We start from the raw sequence: 19,601 nt of genomic DNA on the forward strand, positions 1-19,601 counted from the left end.
TAAATGTCAGTGACTGAAAGATATGTTGCTATAGCCTGTAATCTGTCTTGATTTACAGCATTTTAGAAAACTTACTAGATGTTAATTATGTGGCTTGACAAAGATTTTTTCCAGCTTTATGTCACCTATTCTATTTCCTCTTCCTTTTGAGTTTCAGTTTTGTTTAATTAATCTGTTTAAAAGCAGGTCTTATTAATGCTTTTTTCCCTTCCCTCAAGTGACTATGAACATTTTTTTTGGGTCAAGTCCTACAGCACCATTCTTACTGGCTAACAGAATGAGGGATTTAAATAGTTAACCCGTGAGCTAAATGGATCAAAATACTTCTGCTCAGAGTCTGGGAGATGTTTCCACCATGTAATTTCTACCATGTCACTAAGTAGCAGCCTCCCTTTGCTAATCGAAGTGCCTGATGTAGAAGTTACAACTTGGCCCAGTCTCATTACTAAATCGTAGAGTTTATTGAATCCCTGCATATCTCTGGTGTAGCCTGGGACTGTTTTGGGAGTTGTTACAGGAGGGGAGCAGGGTGCTCTCATATGGCTTATTGAACCTGAAGTAGAGTGAGCAGCAGCACAAGCAATAAATTCCCCCAGTTCTCAAAAGCCTCCCAGGGCTAAATGTTTTTTGTTAGAAGACTGCTATTCAATGATGTGAGTGAACATATTGGAGGAGATTGGCCTGTGAATCCATCACATAGGGAAAAGCATCTCTTTTTGTTTTCATAGAAAACAGCAGCAGTTGTAGGCCATGACTGCTGTTCAGGCCTGCCTTCAGCAGTGCAAAGCTCCTTGATGAGCATTGGTTGAGGTCCATACCATATCTCTTCACCAGTTACTGACTGCTTTTTGTGGCAAATTATCCTCCCCTTAATGAGAGGATTATGTCTTTCAGTGAGTTAATCAGTATTTATTAGAATAAAAAGAGGTGACGTGGTTGCAGATCTGACAAGCATCCTTCTCCAGGGTGACAGTGCTTGTTCCCAGCCCTAAGTGCCATGTGTTTGAATGGTTGTGGGAGTGCTTTCTTCTGTAAGAGGCTGCAGTTCAGCACTGCTTGTTGTTTCTTGTTTTTCCCGTTGTCCTGTGCTTCGGTGCTTAGCTGCCCTGACTAAGGGATTCCTTTTGCTCAGTCTGAGGAAGGGAGTACCTTGTGGTATGGTTCATGCCTAGGGCATCTCCCTGAGTGAAACTTGTAAAGGTGGCATTAAAAGTTTCTTGGTGAAAGACAGGTATTATACCAGCTCATTCGAAGAACTACATGTTGTATCTAGTGTGTCATTTGCTTTTCTGGCTGCCAGGGAGACGGGCAGGTCGCTCAGAAATGCACTTTCCAGGGCCCACTGAGTCACAGGCAGGTGGGTTGGCCCACTTTCTCCTGTCACCATAACTGTACGGGCAGGGTTAATATTGGATATAGGAAAGGCATGGCAGGCGTGTCCCAGTCAGGTAAGAACTTGTCTGAGGCTGCTTCTGGTTAGGTACGGAGATGAGTGGTTTGGAAATCAGATTAATCATGAGTTACCCTGATCCCCTGCTGTTCTCAGCCTTCCCACTTAGTGTAGCATCTGACTCACCACTGTTGGCTACCTGACAGCTGAAGGCTAAGTCAGGATCAGACTAACAGTGATCAAAGAAATAGCCTTGGTCCTGGCATCTGGGGGTGTGACAGATGTGTCTTGTGGCTCTGCCGCTTTGCAGTCTCATGGTCTAAGCTGTTTAGAATTTTGCATGTATCCCAAGAAACCAAAGGTGTAGGCAGTGTTCTCCTGGTTCCTCTGCCTGTGAAAATTCCTTGCCCTGCTCTTTAACAGATCTGCTTTGGTTGTTTATTTGGTCTTTATAGCCTGGAAGAAGATGCTTCTTGGAGTCAGACTGACTCATGCTAACTGGAGATGATGGCTGCCCGTGGGAAGGGACCTTGAGAGTATAAGCAGGGTGGCAAGATAAGCCATTTTAATATTGAGTGTTCTCCATAATTATATTCTTCTCGTCCTGCCTCTTCTCCCAAAATGAAACAGAAAGAAATAAAATATTTTAAGCTGTTACTCTTCACATGCAAGAATAAGGAGATACTGTCAATGTGAAGCAAAGCTGGCCTTCAAAATATGGGCTGGTGCCATAGAATAGGAAAATCTAAGACATATTTTATTTTGCTATTACTGCTTTTTATTTATCTTTCATTTTTACTTCTGAGATTTTATCTACTTTCACACAGTCTGCTGATAGTTTGGACTACAATACAAGGATGTTGAGGTTAGTTTTGAAAGACTCCATCAGTTCTGAGATACTGCCCTGGTTTGCTGCTGCTTTAAAAGAACACAATGGTTGGATGGTTAGTGGTGTTACTTTGAGCATGTACTCCAGCACCCCAGTTTGCACAGTGGTCAGGGCATGGTGGCACTTCACCTTTTAAAAGCTACAAAGGAAACTTCTGTAGTCTATGGCAAAGGCAAGAGAGGAAATTCTTTATTATCAAATTCCTTATTATAAATATTTTAACTTGATAGTTAACCTATTTAGGTTTTCACTTGGCTTCCTCTCCTCTTCATGTGCAAAGTAGAAAAAATAAAATGAAGAGAAACTAAACAAGGGGCAAGAAGTAGCTTGTCTGGGAGGTTGGAAGGGATAGTTAAAGTACTGCCTTGGAAACCTTTACTTACAGATTTAAAGCAGTATTTTTATGTAGGCAAATATGCAAGTACCCCTTGTGGAAATCCAATTTAGATGTTTTGTAACTTGTAATTTAATGTTGGCAAAATATTCGAAGGGCATATAAAAGCTTCCCTTTGTTCCATGTAAGGCAGTATCACAGCTACGTTTTTTAAACATGGAATTGTTGTATGCCCTGGAAAGGAACTGGAGGTGCAGCTGACACAATTGCAAATTGACTTTGCTTAGAGGTTGCTCAAATACCAATGGACAAAATTGTGCTTTCCCAGCCCTGTGTGCAGTAGTAGGTGCCTAACATTTGCATGTGTTGGCAAGTATTTTCAGGTATATGTCTTTAAAATCAATATGTTCTGTAAACAAGTCCCATTGTTTAGTACAGAAGTTATATCTTTTTTTCAGGTCTGAGATGAAATTTGAATGTAGGAATTTATTTGCTAATTTTTAATATTATATTGTAGTTACACACGGTTTGTGGTGATTGGGGTGGGGCTGTGCCCAGCCTCATCCCCATGGGCACAGCTGTGAGCAGCAGGTGAGCAGCACTGACAGCAATGAGCCATGGAGTGCCCAGGGGCACTGACCCATCCCAAAGGGAACAGAGGGCACACAGGGGCAGTGCATGGACAATGAGGGTATAAAAGGCTGGGCTGAAGAACAAGAAAGGCAGATGCTTGCAGCCTTCTGCAGTGGTCTGGTGTTGATCTGTATGGGCTGAAGCCTACTGGAATTGTATGGTGATCCTCGGTGTATCCTGGTCATCTCAACTGCAACATTATGTGACTCATATGGAGTGTGGCTTTTTTTCTCTTCTTTTCATTTTGTAACTTGCAATTTTAGCTGCTTGATAAATCTCCTCCCCCCTCCAATTTTTGTTTCTGTTCATCCCTCCCTTTCTGAGATCTTGATCTTTTGCACCCCAATATTTCATTTTCATGTAAAGCCATTCCAGTTTCCCATGAGGACAGATGGAAACCAGATGCTTGCTTTTTGGATGTATTTTCAAGTTCAGTAACTTAGCATGGGCTTTTATAAATAAATCTCCAAGTTGCTGAACAGCTAAAAGCCGCCACCTATTTTTAAAATATTATTTTTGGGGACTGTTTCTCCAGAGATTTGCCTTAATGATTCTTTTGGAATGAGCAGGATAAAGAATTGTGGATTTCTACAGATGAATGAGATCATGATACCTGTGAAGATGGAAAGTCTTGGGTGTTGTTTTTCCTATAATGATAGGGAACATATTTATCTCTCTGTTTAGTAAAACAGATATGCATGGGTGTAGTTTGCTTTTTATAAAGGAATTTCTTTCACTCTGTCTATGAATTTACTAACGTAGGACAAAAGGCATTGAGATTGCTTGGCTTGGGAAGCAAAAGGAGGGTTGTGCAGGTTGTTTACTCCTCTGTTGCTATATTGTAGTGCTTCTTTGGGTGAAAAAAAATTTCTGAGTGCAGTAATTTGGCAGTGAGCAGATCCTGTGGACCTCATTGCAGCTCTTCAGTGGAGGAACACAGCTGCTACAAAGCAGCAGTAGATGAATTTCAGTGATGGCCATAGGCTTGGTGGGTTTTTTCCCTACACCTTTTCAAAGCATGGGGTTGCCCAAGTGTCATAGGTGATGCTGGGGCCTCCTGGGTATTCCTGAGGTCCTACAGGGCTCAGATAAATTTAGATGAGCCATGGGGCTGAGTTCTGCAGTTGGTAAACTAAAAGTCATGACATATGTTTTAGCTGCCTGCCTGAGTATGAATCTTTCTGTCCTCCCTTATCTTTTTGGGTTTTTTTTCAGGAAGCATGAAGTCTAGGCTTTTAGCTTAAGGGCAGCTGAAATTCTCATCATTTCAGATGGGGTAAGCGAGAAAAAAATGGTCTGGATCATTTGAATTCTAAGATCTTTTTTCAAGTTAACCATTTTGGAAAGGGTTTTCAGCAGTAAGACGAGCTTAGTATGCTTTTTTCTTACTATTTTTTGCCTAATTTATAGGCTTTACTTTAGATGATGCTTAAAACTCATGTTCCAGTTCTATGAGTCATAGGTTCCTTGGGTGGGTATTTTGTTTCCCTAAACCATATATGGACGAGCTTGAAGAAAACTATGATAAGAATGCATTCTGAACTCTTATATTTTCTCCCAACTTTAGTCATTATCATTTCCCTTACATAGGTATTTTGACTTTAGCTTGGTTCTTCAGTAATTTGCTTTTTTAGAAAAATAGAAGCTTCATTGTCTTATGTCAGTTGAACAGAGACAATAATAATTGGTTGAAAGACACCACAACTTCCAAGTAATTTTTTCAAAATCTGAAAACTAATTTTTTTGGCTGTAATTCTTTATGTAATACTAATTCTTATGTGAATTGTTTCAGGAATGTCAGAACTAAGTGCTGAATGATTAAGGAAATAATTTCTTTTTAATTGAGAGAGTTGAGACTCAGAAAATTTAAAAAATTTTTGAGGCATTATGGCTTGGCATATGTATATTTGTGGTTCAAATGCTACTCAAAATGTTTGGCAACTTATTCCCCAAGGCTAGTTTGTTGCTTTCAATCATTAATTCTAGTTTTCAGTGATTATGACTGAAAATAACTAGGTGAAAAACTGTGCCTCCCAAACAGACATTCCCTTCTCTTGTTTAGCCTTGTCACTACGCTTTGAGGTGGCAGCTGTTCCAGGTAGCTCACTCAGTGGAGCCTGGTGAGACTTCAGACAATCCTGGAGAACTTTCTGTGCTGTGCATTGCAATGCAGTCAGCTGAGTTGTCTTAAATCCTTCTGGCTTATCTTGCTCTGAAATTAAGTGATATTGGGTTAAAATGTTGTCCAAAGAATTCAAAGCTGATGAATGATGCTGGGTGATTTTTTGATCCAAAAGTAGTTGTATAAATCTATGCGCTTGTTGGAAGTAAGGTAGGAACCTTTTGCTCCTAATTTAGGAGCTGAGCAAGTTTAGCTAGCTAAGCCATGCCTTTGGAAAGCCTGCCCACACACTAAATAAATGGAAGGCTACAGCTCTTGCTTCCAGCTGAAATTCAGAGTTGTCATGTGCGTAGCAGTTTGCTGCTGGTCAGGTAGCAATTAGGTGAACCACAGAACATGCTGCAGCTAAGTGAATGCAACAAACTAAAGGCTTGTTGCAAGTTCAAAGGAGAGTTGCTGGGATCAAAGTGGAAGCTTGCAGGGTAAAAAACAAGAGTTCAGTGACTTGTACAGGGTGATACCTACCCATCTGCCAGGAAAATGGGTGGGACCGAGGACGAGTTAAGCAACAGTAATAGCAGCCTTTCTCACATTGTGTACCTTAGAGTTCTGCTGGGAATCTTTAGAGCTGCAAAAGGTTTGTAAAGGCTGTGCAGTTTCTTGAGGTTACTGCTGTAAGTAGCTTAGGAACATAAATACAGTAGTAGATAGAGATGGTGGACAATGACAAGTGCCAAAGGCAGATTGCTGTTTACTGAACATCAAAATATTTCGTTTGAATTTAAGTTTGAAGATTTTTTTTTTCACTTTTAATTTCAGGTATATTCCCCTCTGGCCCCCATATAGTTAATACCACCTCAGGAAGATGAAAATTAAGGAAAGGGAGGTTGAAGAAGAAACATTAACACATTGGTGTTTTGGGTTTTTTGTTTTCACTTTATTTTTAGTATGTTTGCCACCAGAGAAATGTAGATATCACCTCTGAGTTGCAGCAATTGCATACATTTTACAATTATGTTTTTGAGGTTTTGTCTACATGACAATATCATGGTGGGTTAAACCAAGGGCAGTCAGATTAGGGGGATATTTAAAAATATCACCTTCTTTGTGTGAAAATGAGGAGGCCATCATCAAGAAACTGTCTCTCACAACCTGAGAGCTTGTAAGTTCAATTTGGGATAAATTTTCAAATTCCTACACTCATAGTCCAAGTCCTTGATGGAATAAAGGTTGGTAAGGTTGCTTGGGAGAGTAGCTCAGATGTTGTAATCAGCAGAAGCTGATAAAAATCTGGGGATGAGATAAATTGGAGCATCACTGTTTGAACAGTAGTGAGTGATTGTGGTGGTGATTTGCACTTGAGAGTCCCTTGTGAAAATGAAGGGAGGAAAGTTTTGGATCCTAGAAGTTCCCATCTGTTTTTAGTGGATCAGTGTTTTAATTGGTCATCTTGCTTTTTTGCCTTATTCAGTGAGAAATATCTGTGCCATTGCTCTATACAAACTGTTGCATAGCACAGGGGTCTGACAAATTTCTTAAAAATACTACTTGCTTTCAGACAAGGAAGTAAAGTTGGAGTTGGTTTGTGGGTTTTTGTGCTTTTTTGCGGGTTTTTTTGTGTTTGTTTTAGTAATTTTGCTGACTCTATGGATGTTTGTTTAAAACCTGAAACCATACATATCTTTCAGATATGTTGGGATTAGCCTTAAAACAAATGCTGATCACATGTTGTTATTATATACACTGCATTCTTTCATTACTGTATTTAAGATGAATATGAAAATACTTGCCTTCCATTATAGTTCTGCTGTAGGGATGAAACCACTCTGATGTATAATGGTGCTTTTAGAAAACAAAGATTAAATTGTTAAAGGAAAAAAATGCAGTGCAAGAAATGTGGCTTTACACAAGGAGATCATTAAAAAGGTAATAGCTTTGGCTTGATTTTTAGGTGTACAGTAGTTTAGAAGCCTATTTTCACTCTATTATAAAACTAAAATAAATCTGTATTCTGATTAGATCTGACACAATTGATTTCTGTCTGTGAAGACAGGAGCAGTGAAGGTTTATTCTCATATATTTTTCCTGAAATGGCATAATTCAGTAGGAAGTATCTGGAAATTAAATAATCTTACTTGATTTTGGCATGTGCTAGATGGGCAGTGTGCCTCAGTATGCAAGGTGAGGATGAGCTTGCAGTGCTTTGCCTAATGGATGAAAGATAGGATAATGATAAATGACTGCTTGTGATTTAGAATAACTTGCTGAAATACCAATAGCTTTCTCCTGTCTTACAGAAGTAAAAAAAAACCCCAAAACTGAGTTGAGGAGTATTTCTGTGGACAGCAGGGAATTGCTTAATGAACTCCATATTGTTCAGTCCATATGCTCTTTGCTGCAAGCAAGAGGTAACATTTGCAAGCTGATATTTAATACAGAAAACATCTAGGCTGAGTGAGGTTGTGACTAGTGTTCCTATGAGTCTGACTGTTACTTAAAAGCATTTTCCAGCTTGCAAACCCCTTTAAGTTAGCGTTGCTTTATATTCTGCATGTTGCACAATCTTTTCATTGCTGTAGAAGGGTGTAAGCTCAAACATTCCCACATTAAAGAGACCTTTAGTAACATAGATGCTTCTGAGGAGTAGATTGAATGTATTTCCCAAATATTAAATATACGTACTTTAGCAAGGTAGGAACACAACTAAGCTCACTTTCATTATGAAGATCTAAAAAAAAACCTCTTGAAATTCACAGGAGTTAATTTTGTTGACTATTAATATCACTGTTATTTACAATAAAGATTCTGCTTAAAAGGTACAAGTGCCAACTTCTTACACAGACAGTGCAGTATTAAAGTCAACCTTTCTGTGGCAATTATATGCCAGGTGCTTTGGACTATGCCACTCTTGTCAAGACTGTGTAAGAACCATCCAGACACTTTTTACTTGGCATTATCTCTTCACACAGGAGATGCTGAAATGCATGTTGATTTCTGGGAGTGGGGAGGAAGGGGCATTGGTTTGAGATTCAGTTTGGGTTTGTTTTAGAAAAGGGCAGAAATGGAGCTGTGGAATAGTTCAGATTTTGAAGACTGATAAGAAAGCAATGTTGTTTGCTCTTAGTGTGATTTCCTGGCTAAGTCCTGCTTTTTAGTTTTTCTGAGGAAAAGGTTCATAGCTGTGTTTCAGGAAGCTCTCGGTTACTGCTTTCCTCCCTTTTATAAATAATCCCCAGAGGGGAGTGTAGGTTTGTTTTTTTTCTTTAATGAGTTACAGAAAGCCATCAGAAAAGTGATATTCTTAGGTTTTTGTTACATTTTGTTTCATTTGAAGTGATTTTAATGAAGTAATATTCTCCAGGAGGCCTTTGATGCAATTATGGCTTTCATTTCCTTATTTTCTAATGGACTTCCGTGGTATTCATGGTGACAGTCACCAAAGCCCATAAACACTGCAGTGTAATGTAGAAAAACATATTTTTGTTTCTCTAGTAATATTACCTGCGGTAGGCAGCAGCTGTTTACAACTGTTTTAAAATGCTATATTACTTGCAAAATGCCCTCCATTACTGATCTTCCTATATCAGGTGGGATTTTATTTGTCAGAACTGATGGAGTGGTTAAGCATGGGTTTTAAATTTTTAGTTCCATTTCTGTTTTTGCAGCAGACTTGGCTGGCTTTTAATGTTTGATTTCCTAAAACTAGGCATTTCCTCTTAAGCAGATAACCTTTATTTGCCTTTCACATAGTCAGATCTGATCTTGATAGCCATCAAGGCTCTGAGGGCTTCAATAGAAGGTACTAAGAAAAATAAAGTATCATGATGATAAATCAGGGATGATTATCACCTGTCATTTTTGCTTAGTTCCTTGTGAAATAAAGTTTGTGTTCTTGTGGGAACACAAATTCCCCTCAACTGTTCTCTTAACAGAGAAATTAAGAGATAAGAGCCCCATAGGCAAACACTGCTTGTTGCAGTTCTTTTTAGGTTTTGTTAATGATGTGGATCTGCTACATTTGATGTCGATCCTTTCAACTGTTAAACAGTATTTTCGTTTTGGAGTGCACATAGGTTTCATTTCCCAAAGTGAAATTTCCTACAACAAAATGAAACTTGAGGAAAGGTGTGCGCCTGAGTGTTCCAATGAAACACTGTAGAGTTCCACAGCCCAGTAAAATAGACCTGAGTTTTTCACCTTCTAATGGTGCTGTTAGTTCAGTATTAGAAGTGAAATCTAGCTTTGCCTGGTGATTGATTACCAAAGAGCTAAAGAGCTGTGTATAAATTGGTGTGTTGTTTGTTTTTTTAATATCCCCACTGCTTCACATTTTCCGGCAGGGTGTGTTTCTGGCTTGACACTGAATAGGATGTGTTCAGTGGATGTGTTCTGGACTGAACGCTCAGCCTGAAAAATAACAAGAGAATTAAAAGCAGTAGGGATTGCTTTGTCTGGGTATTGTATCAGTGAACCTGTTAGTCTGGTATCCAGGCCCACTGTGGCTGCTTTCCGATGATTCAGCGTGAGGGGGGAGTGAGAACCAAACCCTGCTTCGTAACACCTGCATGGTGAGAACCTGGCTGCTTACACAAGATATGTGCCTTTGATTATCATAAACACTTGTAACTAATAATTAAACTGGGGTCTTATAGGCGTTGTTTCATGTATCTATCAACATAATTCTTGTCTCAGACAGGCTAACAACATTGAGATGTTTTTGCTGTATGTAGATGAAAAATATTTTCTCACGCTGTTTTTTTTTTCCCCAATTGCACTTTCCTCCAACTTTGGTGCACAGTGTATCCCCACTTTTACCTAATTCACAGTGAGTTTTTCAGGCAGAAAGACAGTTTACTTACTTCTGTGCACCCTCTCTGCTTTTGGGAGCATGTGCGCCAGATCTGAGCCTTTGTCATCTTTGTGGTTTGAGACTTGAGACAGGAAGTCTTCAGGATTCGTCCGACACTTCAGTTTAGTCACAGCTGAATCCTTATTCCCACCAGGGAAAAAAAAAAAGCCCTTTGTCCATTCTTTCATTCATGGAGTTTCTGGCCTTGAAAGGACCTGGGCTCCCTGCTGGGGCAGGGCCCAGAGGACATGGTTTCCTCCTGACCTCATGGTGCTTCTGGTGCAGTCTGTGCTGCCGCCTCTGCCCAGAAAGTGCTCAGAAAGGAGTTTCTCTTCCTTCCTGTGATGAGTAAGGAGGTTTGAGAGACCCTTATCTCAATTTCATGAAAATTGTGAACTGCCCTTTCAACCTGATGCATTTGTTTGGGGTTTGTGCCACAGTTCTCCTCTGTATTGCTCATGACCAGACACTACTGGCTGCTGCTGGAGATATCAGATCCTTGCTCTCCCCAACCCTGAGGTAACTAATCAATACAAGGGAAGTGTTCCTGCCAGTTTCAGGAGCTCTGAGAAGAGGGAATTGGGATGTTAAGAGAAGCAGGGAAGCAATTGTCAGTAAGAATATTATGTTTTCAAGAATTAGGAGTCTTTCAAGTAAGGACAGCGTTAGCAGAAGTGGCACATCTGGAGCACAGAGATGTTAGGGTTGCATCATGGTGCTGAATGAGATCTCTTCTGCAAGGATAAAAGGTGACAAAAACTTGCCTTTCTTCCTAGTCTATGGGATTTTACCAACAAAACAACTAGCAATAAATGTGCAGAGATGAAATGAAGCAAAAAAAAAAAAAAGCCATTGAGATATCTTAAGAACACTTTAGGTAATAATTTGTCCACTTAAAAATCTGGGCAGTTTTCTTCACTTGTGTAAATTTTGAAAATGGAACTCATAGATACAGTGAGGGACTTGTGCCTGCTTGAACCAGAACTGAACCTGGATTGTTTGTTTTTACTTAGTGACATCTAATTATCTTATAAATTGAATAAATTGTTCTTGTTCGTGTATATTTTCTTAGTTTAGGCTTAATTACACTTGATGCTAACAGTGTTTGTTCCCTACTTTGTAAAACACTGGTGCATGTTAAGCTTTAGATTTTTTCCAGCATTCCTGTGGCTGTTTTAGCTGAGCAGAGTTTGTCTGTTAACATGAAATCTGCAAATCATTTCAATCTCTCTTATATTTAAATTTACAACAGATTTATATGCTTTCATATTTTGGAATCTTTGATATTCTTCTTAATGCCTTAAACTTCTAAGTTTACGATGTCTGCTGAGTATTTTCTCCCACAGTTTTGGCAAGCCTCAATTTCCTCACTTTTCAAACTCTTGCCAACACACAATTTGAATATAACTTGGAAAACCCCAACAAAACAAACAACAAAACCCCATGAAAATTTGATGTCATATTTATGTGGGTGTGGCTGAGGACAAAATCTTCCAAAATAAAATAAATGTGCTGTGTGGGAGGTTATAAGCCATTGTCTGAGAGACACAAACTTTATAGAGAATCTACATCAGCAGCTAAGACTGGTTGGAAGCTGATGTTTCATGTTGCTTTCTGTTTGGAACAAACTCTTCACCAAACAGTTAAATGGGTTTTCTGAGTGGCAATTATCTGGGGGGATTGCTTCTTTGGCCTAGTCTGTTGTTTCTGTTCAACCTGTGACTGATTGCTGCTCTGTAAGAGAGACCATCTTGGCAAAAGTGATTGGATTATACAAATAATGTGAGTTTCATTATAGAGGGGAAGGACTTGTAGTACTCAATGTCTTTTGGAGGGAAAATGACCAAACCTAGTCAGTCAGTTTTACTGACTGTATAGTATCCCTTTTAGCTCCTAAGCTTCTATGCAAAAAATGGAATGTAATATGCATTCTTAAAATGTATTACAGAGTGTAGGAAGCCAAAATTTTAATGAGGACAGTGACTTCAGAGGTAACTAATGCTGCTTGATTGCTAACAGATTATTTTTCCTTTACATACAAATTCCCTCCACATGAGCAGACTATAAGTCTCAGTGACACAGGAGTCACTAAAATGCACGTACTGGCCTAAATATAATGTATAACAGGTTCTGCAAGTACCAAAATGTGTAATATTTTCCATTCAAGGCCTCTCAAGTACTGAAATTTTTAAGTGTGCCTGCTGTCAATAATGATCTTGGAGGCGATTGACTGAAAGAGTTGCCAGTTATCTCCTTTCCAAGTCTTGGCAGGAAGGTGATGGCTGGACAAGTCAGTCATTTTCCGCAGCATCTTCTTAACTCATAAGTCACTGCTCCATTAACTTGATGATTAAGTGAATGCTGGACTCATGTTTGTGTGTTGCATCTCTTGGAGCTGCCTATAAAGGAGCAATGTTGAATAACTTAATTATGTAGAGAGTATGGCTATGGGATTTTTGTATCTTTTGCACTTGGCTGAAGGGAGCTGTCTTGGAGAAGAAAGCTCCTAGTGCAATTTGAGCAAGTTGCAGCAAGGGCAGATGGAAGTTTCCCTTGTGGCAGGGCTGCTAGACTCAGGTGGCGCAGTGCTGTGAAGAGGGCCTTACATGGGACTTGGGGCAAACTCAAGTTCCAGCACAACTCAGATTAACAGCACTGTCATTGAAAAAACAACAATAAAGAAAAAAAATCAATATGAAATCTCAGTTACCATATAGAGGGTGTGTTTTGGCAGGAAATGAAACTAGGGAGAAAAGAATTAGATGTCTCATGTAAGTGGCACTTTCTAGCCACTTCTGTGAAAAGATGATAGGTTGGGTTTTATTTGGGATCCAGATAATTTCAGAATATCTTATGTGAATTAATAAAATCTGTGAGTCACTGTATTTCTTTTAGTCAGAAAGAAATGATCCTCACTTAAATTAGGCACTAAGATTACCTGTTTTTGCAATACACCATGTAGCTGTTGCTTACAAATCCTATGGTATGTAACATGTAGAGATGAGTGGAAGTAGCATGCCAGTGCTGAAATTAGTAATAATCAATTCAATGTTATTTCTAATAATTTTAAAGCTGGTGAGTGGTGTGGGGGGAAGGTCAGGGAAATCATGAACTGGTTGAATCTGGTACATTTATCTTGGTAGGAAAGATGGATTCATAACTTAGATGTCTGTTTCTTTTTTATACTAGAAAGGACAAATGTATTTTGGGATAAAATATGGTTATAAAGTTTTGAATTCCTCTTGATGTGGAAGAAAAAAAGTTTGTTTATTTAATGGGAAAGACTTAATCTGCTATAAAAGATAATGGAGCTTGAGGCATTTATCAGCCTTCCTGGAGAAACATAATACCTTGCAGGGCTGGACCTGAACTGCTTCTGCTATCAACAAGTAATTAGCAGACAGAGCACATTGTTGATGAAGATCTGACTAAAGGACACTGAAGCTATTCCTTCTGGTTGCTTGTTCTTTCTTTGCAGAAGAGAGATGAAAAAGATTGTAAATTGTTTGCGGATTTTTCTGAGGATGTACTCTTAAATTTTTATTTTAAAATTACACCTTTTATTTTGATCAGTATGGTTTTCTTGGCTGAGGAAGAAGGAGGAGTTTTTTTGCCTCCCATACATTAGCCTTAGAGAATGACCCTTTGTTAATAATAGCTGCACACTGTGGGTGAGGCCAAAAGGAAGTATGAGGGCGAGCTGGAGTATTGCAAACTTTAGATATTTACTCTTGACTACCCTTTTCATTGTATAATTCTCCCCAGTGATTTTATTCATGAAAAATGTGAAGAATTTATCCGATTCTTCTCATGATGCACCATGTTCCTGCTGTTTGGTTTTGTATTTTTTTTAAACTCCATGGAAAACTTGCCTCATGATTAGTCACTGAATTAAATTACCTCTTGACATTTTCAGCATTAGTTTTCCTGCCTGTTTGTCAGTCTGAATGGGGTTTGCTTGTTTGTGATGCTTTTGTTTGTTTGCTTTAAGTTGCTCTTCCTAAAGAAAGTCTGTCAGACTTAGCTGCTACATGTGTAGGTAAGTAGAAAAGGAAATAGGAGATACAGAGCATGTCATTATCTGTAGTGCTATTCCCTGTCTTAGATCACTGTAGATTGCTCATGGTCAGGCAGGGAGGCAAAAGGGAAAACTGGCAAAAACGGGCAGGACCCAGGTGATCAGATTTCTGTGATGGTAGATATGAAAGTCTTTCAGTGTGGGATTAGAGAGTTCTTGTAGTCAGTCATTTCAAACTCTGTGCTTCTTGGACTGGTCAAGCCTGTAGGAAAGTCTTGGGTAGGTGAGGACCAGCCCTGGTGAGAGCTCTCCAAAAATCAGGCTTTGTGGGTGTGGCTGCTGGAGTGAAGACGATTATGGAGTATCACCTATGGAGACCAGAGGGTGTCTGGCACTATTTCGTTGGTTTCAAACCATGGTAGCCCAAGCTTTGTGTAAACACACAGAATATTTTTCAGGACTGTGTAGAAATGTTTCCTCATTTTTGCAAAAAAGACTACAGAAATCTTAAGTCTTTCACAAGTCAGTGATTTATTTTCCTCCTTGTTTGTGGATGTTTCCTTTTGAAGATAGCAACTGGGCCAAGAAAAACTGTATTGGTCATTGGTCTGCTTAACATAAATGTGTTATTAAGAGATGTCTGAACAGTTGAGCTTTTCATCTTTGTCCAAACAGATCACTCAAGAAGTGCATGCCTAAAAATCTATGCCTTTCCATGCCTAAAGATTCTTGTAGGAAGCAGCTGAGACCCATGACTTTATTTGCCATGAAAAAACGCCTTCAGGTAGTAGAATGGGAAGTTTTACTTTTCCCCATGGCTTGCCAAGACAATATATTTTAGTAAAGCAGCATCCATATAAAAATAATTCAGACTATCACAACAGCCTCCAACTGTTTGTAACTAATATTTTCTGCAGTCAGTGAGCCATTCCTTTCAAAGCTCTTATAGTTCAGGTAAATAATTAAAATGTTCTCCCCATAACTGCTCTTTTTTTTTTGTGAGCATTGAAACAGTGTGTAGGTTCTTCCATGTGACTGGTGGGCATTTGCCGTTTACACTGTCAAGTAAAAACCCTCTACCCATTTCTGGTTTAACCAGTACAACCCATACAGTACCTTTCTGGAAGTTCAGGGGCTTGTTAGCTAGCCTGTAAATTGGGATGCCATTGACCTTGCATATTTTTTTTAAGCTGTGTCTCTAGTTGTTTAGCAAAAGACTTAAAGAAACAATCTGAAGTTGGCCACAGTATATCTTCACTTCTTAAAATAGCACAGATACCTCGGTGGCATGATCTTTGGTGACATTTTAATTCTGTTGGCACACTTTGAAATAGCCAGCTGGGACATCACAGGCAGACGTCAGTTTTGAAGCTTTTCAGATACCATCTAAATGCCAAGCTTTTGAGTAGTAAAATAAAGCATTTATATATAGATTAAACACACAGTAATCAGAAGTGCATTGCAACACATGTCAGTAATTGTGAACAGCTGCATCAGAGCAATGCAGCTGTTAGAACTCCTTCATGGCCCAGATTACATGTATTTGGTCCAAATTACTCATGGGTATAAATGTGTGCTTTTGGGGTGGGATACAGAGAGTCATTTGGGACACTTTCATTTGCTGAAATCAGTCCCTGATTATATTTTATTAAGAGAGTGCATGATATAAGGAGGCTCACAGACATGTCTGAAAATAATCTAACACAGATTTTGCAGAGCAAACAAATGCCACTGTAAGAGTTGCATGGTGCTTGTGTGTCTAATATGCTGCAGTGCTGCTGCCTCCCTTCAGGCCTTAGCTGGGTCTGCAAAACACACAGTGCTGCTACAGAAGTACCTTATCATGGAGTGTCTGGGCTTGGAAAGGATCTTAAAGATCTGGCTCCAAGCCCTGTCCCTTGCGTATGAACACCTCTCACCTAGACCAGGTTACTTGGAGCCCTATCCAACCTGGACATGAAGACTTCCAGGGGTGGGGCATCCACAGCTGCTCTGGGCAACCTGTTCCAGTGCCTCACCATGCTCAGAGTAATGAATTTTCCTCATATCCAGTCTAAAACTAGTCTCTTTCAGTTTAAGGCCATTACCTTTGTAGACAGTTCCTCACCATTTTTCTAGTAGGCTTCCTTCAGCTATTGAAAGGCTGCAGTAAGGTCACTCTGGAGCCTTCTCTTCTCCAGGCTGAATAACCCAACTCTCTCAGCCTTTCCTCACAGGAGAGATGCTCCATCCCTCTGATTGTCTTGGTGAGCCTCCTCTGGACCCAATCCCTGTCCATGTCCTTCCTGTGCTGGGAGCCCAGAGCTGGTCAGCCCTGCAGGTGGGGTCTCAGCAGAGGAGAGGGGCAGAATCCCCTCCCTCCCCTGCTGCCCACGCTGCTCTGGATGAGCCCAGGACACATTTGGCTCTTTGGGCTGCAGGCATGTGTTGCCAGCTCATGTCCAGCCTAACAGGGTAGCAAACATTTACAAAATGGAAAAAAGAATGCCAGGAGTGCTGTAGCCTCTGTTTTCACCCCAGTGTGCAGCTATAAAAACAATTTGTAGTAACAGCAAATGTTATTCTGTGCCTGTTGCTGAGACATGTTTTGTGCCAGTGAATGCTTGAGGACTGGAACATGAAGTTGACGAAATTCTTTCACTGTGATGGAAACCAGTCTTGTCATTGTTGTTGTCATCATGCTGCCTTGTGTCTTGTTTTTCCCTTGGGGTTTTTATTAGAGGAAGTTTTCAGCAGCCTCTGATTCAGCTGTAGAAAGTTATGTCCTACAAAGGAGACCAAGAGCAAAGCTGTCAAGGTCTCAAGCTAGGAAATACAGGGGAAGCCTGTATTGGTGTGGGCAGCTTTGCTTTGGAAGTCTGATGTGCTTTGCGTGCACTGTAATTTCCTAAAGAATGCAACAACACAGATCTGGTTTTGACTGTGCTACTAATTTACAAAGACCCTGATTAAAAGCTTCCTGAGAATTGCATAACTGTACTGTCTGTAGTGCTTTGGGACACTGATCTTTTATTTTTTGTTTCTTCTCTATACTAGTTATGTAAGGATAAGTGTTTTTAGAAAGATCTCAGAAAATCAGTGAAACAGTGACCCTCTGCAAATATTAGGCTGAGCTTTCTTGCTAATGCTTTTAGGGTCTTGTGCTAGGGTTAAGTCAAATGTCCATCAAATTCAACAGTCTAGTGAGACTGCCAGAAAGATAGTGAGCTTGAAGAAATTTGACCCAAGTCCTAAAGTATTCTGATCAAAAAGTTTTTAAAGTCCTGTTGGTTGACTTGCCAGAACCTGAAGTAGCCCTGGGATCTGGCAGTTGCTCGGCAGTAATGCGTCAGCAGTGGTGCTTCCTGCACTCCTGGCCAAGTCCAGATAAATGGAAAAGCCTGCATTTTGGAAAGTTTAAACGTTTCTTAAAATATTACTCTCCTTATCTTTGAATTTGAATAGCATGTGACTATATTTCAGAGAGACACTTTTGCCCCCTTTTTCAGAAAGTGGGGTGGGGTGGATTGTATTTGGTGTTATCTAGACTGTGGGACATGCTTGATAGTGTTTATTTAAAATCTCCTGAAAATTGACAGGAACAACATTAAGAATGGAAAAATTATTTTCACTGTTTTTTCTACTCTGGGTTCTTAGTGCGTCAAAATATTATAAAGTACGGGTAGCTTACCTGACCTAAGGATGCCCAAGTTCATTTTATCTCAATCAGCTGTGTAATCTGTGTCCTTTTTTCCTTCATAAATACTCATCTCATTATTTGGGTGCCATGAATAATGTTACTTGTCTCTATTTACACTTTTGTTTTCCCACTGCAGACTATGCCCCACACCTGTTGCTTTCCTTTGAAAAACACATCTCTCCAACATGCATGGTTTATGATGCTAACTTGCAGGCATTCTTTAATTATAAAAGATATGTGGTGATCTGTCAAGGGACAGTTGTCTCTAAATGGATTAAAAGAAGCTTACATAGTTTATATATGGGCTGTGCCCTTCATATGCTGAAAATAGTTCAAGTTAGCTTGAACTGGCCACATAGTGTATTTAGTACCCATGCAGGTAACTGGTTATTTTCCTAAGCTCAGATAGTTAGTTTTGCACCTCTGTGTATGTGGGATGTAAAGAATAGGGAAAAACCCTCAGAAAAGTGAGTGAATTGACAAGTGTTGTTAGATAAACTGTTCCCAAGCTCCAGCCCTCAGGAAAGAATGAGACACTGATTAAATAAAACCTGTCCTCTGCCATGGTAGTTCTCAGCTGTTGAGAATCAAAATTTTAGTGTCCTGACTCATCAGCTCTTGCCACCTTCCTCTAGTAAACAGTAAAATGAGAATAAATTAATGATTGGCTGTTTGGAAAATAAATATCTTCCTGAATGATAGTGATAATGTCATGAAAGCATAACTGTATAGGAAAGATGCGGTGTTTGGTAATGCTGGGAAAAGCAGGCAGGTTTTCAGGTATAAAGTATTTTCTAGAGGTCTGAAAAACTGCTAAATACAAATTGAGTACCACCGCTGCACCACTGTGAGTTAAACTAGATATGTATCTGTTGCAGCACCTCATGTAAAAGTGAGCGGTAGCTGCAGAGTTGAGTGTCCAAATACGAGCTGAATTTCACAGCTGCAATGTTTTAAGGGCTTTTTTCCACACAATTTTTTGAATAATTACTGCCTTTGATAAATTCCAGGATATTGTCAGTAGAAAGTCATGTCTGTGGCACAAAACCCTATGAGGTAATAAAAACACATACTGTGCCTGTCAAATATTACTCACTTTGGCTATGAGGCAAGATGAAAGTAATGTTTGCAGCATTGTGACAGATCTCAACAGGCTTTGTGATGATCAGATGTTTTCCATCAGTGATTAGCTGCCCACAAAAGCAACTTAATTCATATGCTCTAAGTGTGCTGTGACTGTTACCCCCTAAGTATTTTGAGCTGAGAAGGATAAAAGGTATTTTTTTTCAAAAACTAGATAGTGGGAAAGGAAAACTTCATAGTTAGTGAGATCAGTTGGAGTCAGATGGGCTTATTAATTTTTCTCTTCTCGCATGGTTGTTGCAAACAGCAGAAGAATACGAGGACTTTGCTTTATGCACCTTCACTTAATAATTGGGTTCTTGGACAATTTATTGACTGCTGGAATGAACTGTTAAAGATCTCTGCTGCTTTCTTGCTTAGCTTTTGCAGAAAACAAAATAATTTCCAGCTGCAGCTCATAGTGTGATAGTTTATCTTTGACTTCTCTCTCCCTTCAAGGCATGGTGAGACGTGTTGGACAGGTTAACTTGAGGTCTTGATACACAATTGAAAGGAAAGGAAAATACAAGAAAACTGCCAAACTGAAGTGTTAGATATCTAGAAC

General features: G+C 39.5%; 1 protein-coding gene across 13 annotated transcripts in view; it reads left to right on the forward strand.

The window, feature by feature from the left end:
• The window catches only part of PDLIM5 (PDZ and LIM domain 5), a 126,232-nt gene that overhangs the window by 42,270 nt on the left and 64,361 nt on the right, over positions 1 to 19,601 (forward strand). The gene's annotated exons all lie outside the window — the stretch shown is intronic.

This window comes from Zonotrichia albicollis, chromosome 5, assembly GCF_047830755.1.
Source record: "Zonotrichia albicollis isolate bZonAlb1 chromosome 5, bZonAlb1.hap1, whole genome shotgun sequence".
Classification (NCBI taxonomy): domain Eukaryota; kingdom Metazoa; phylum Chordata; class Aves; order Passeriformes; family Passerellidae; genus Zonotrichia; species Zonotrichia albicollis.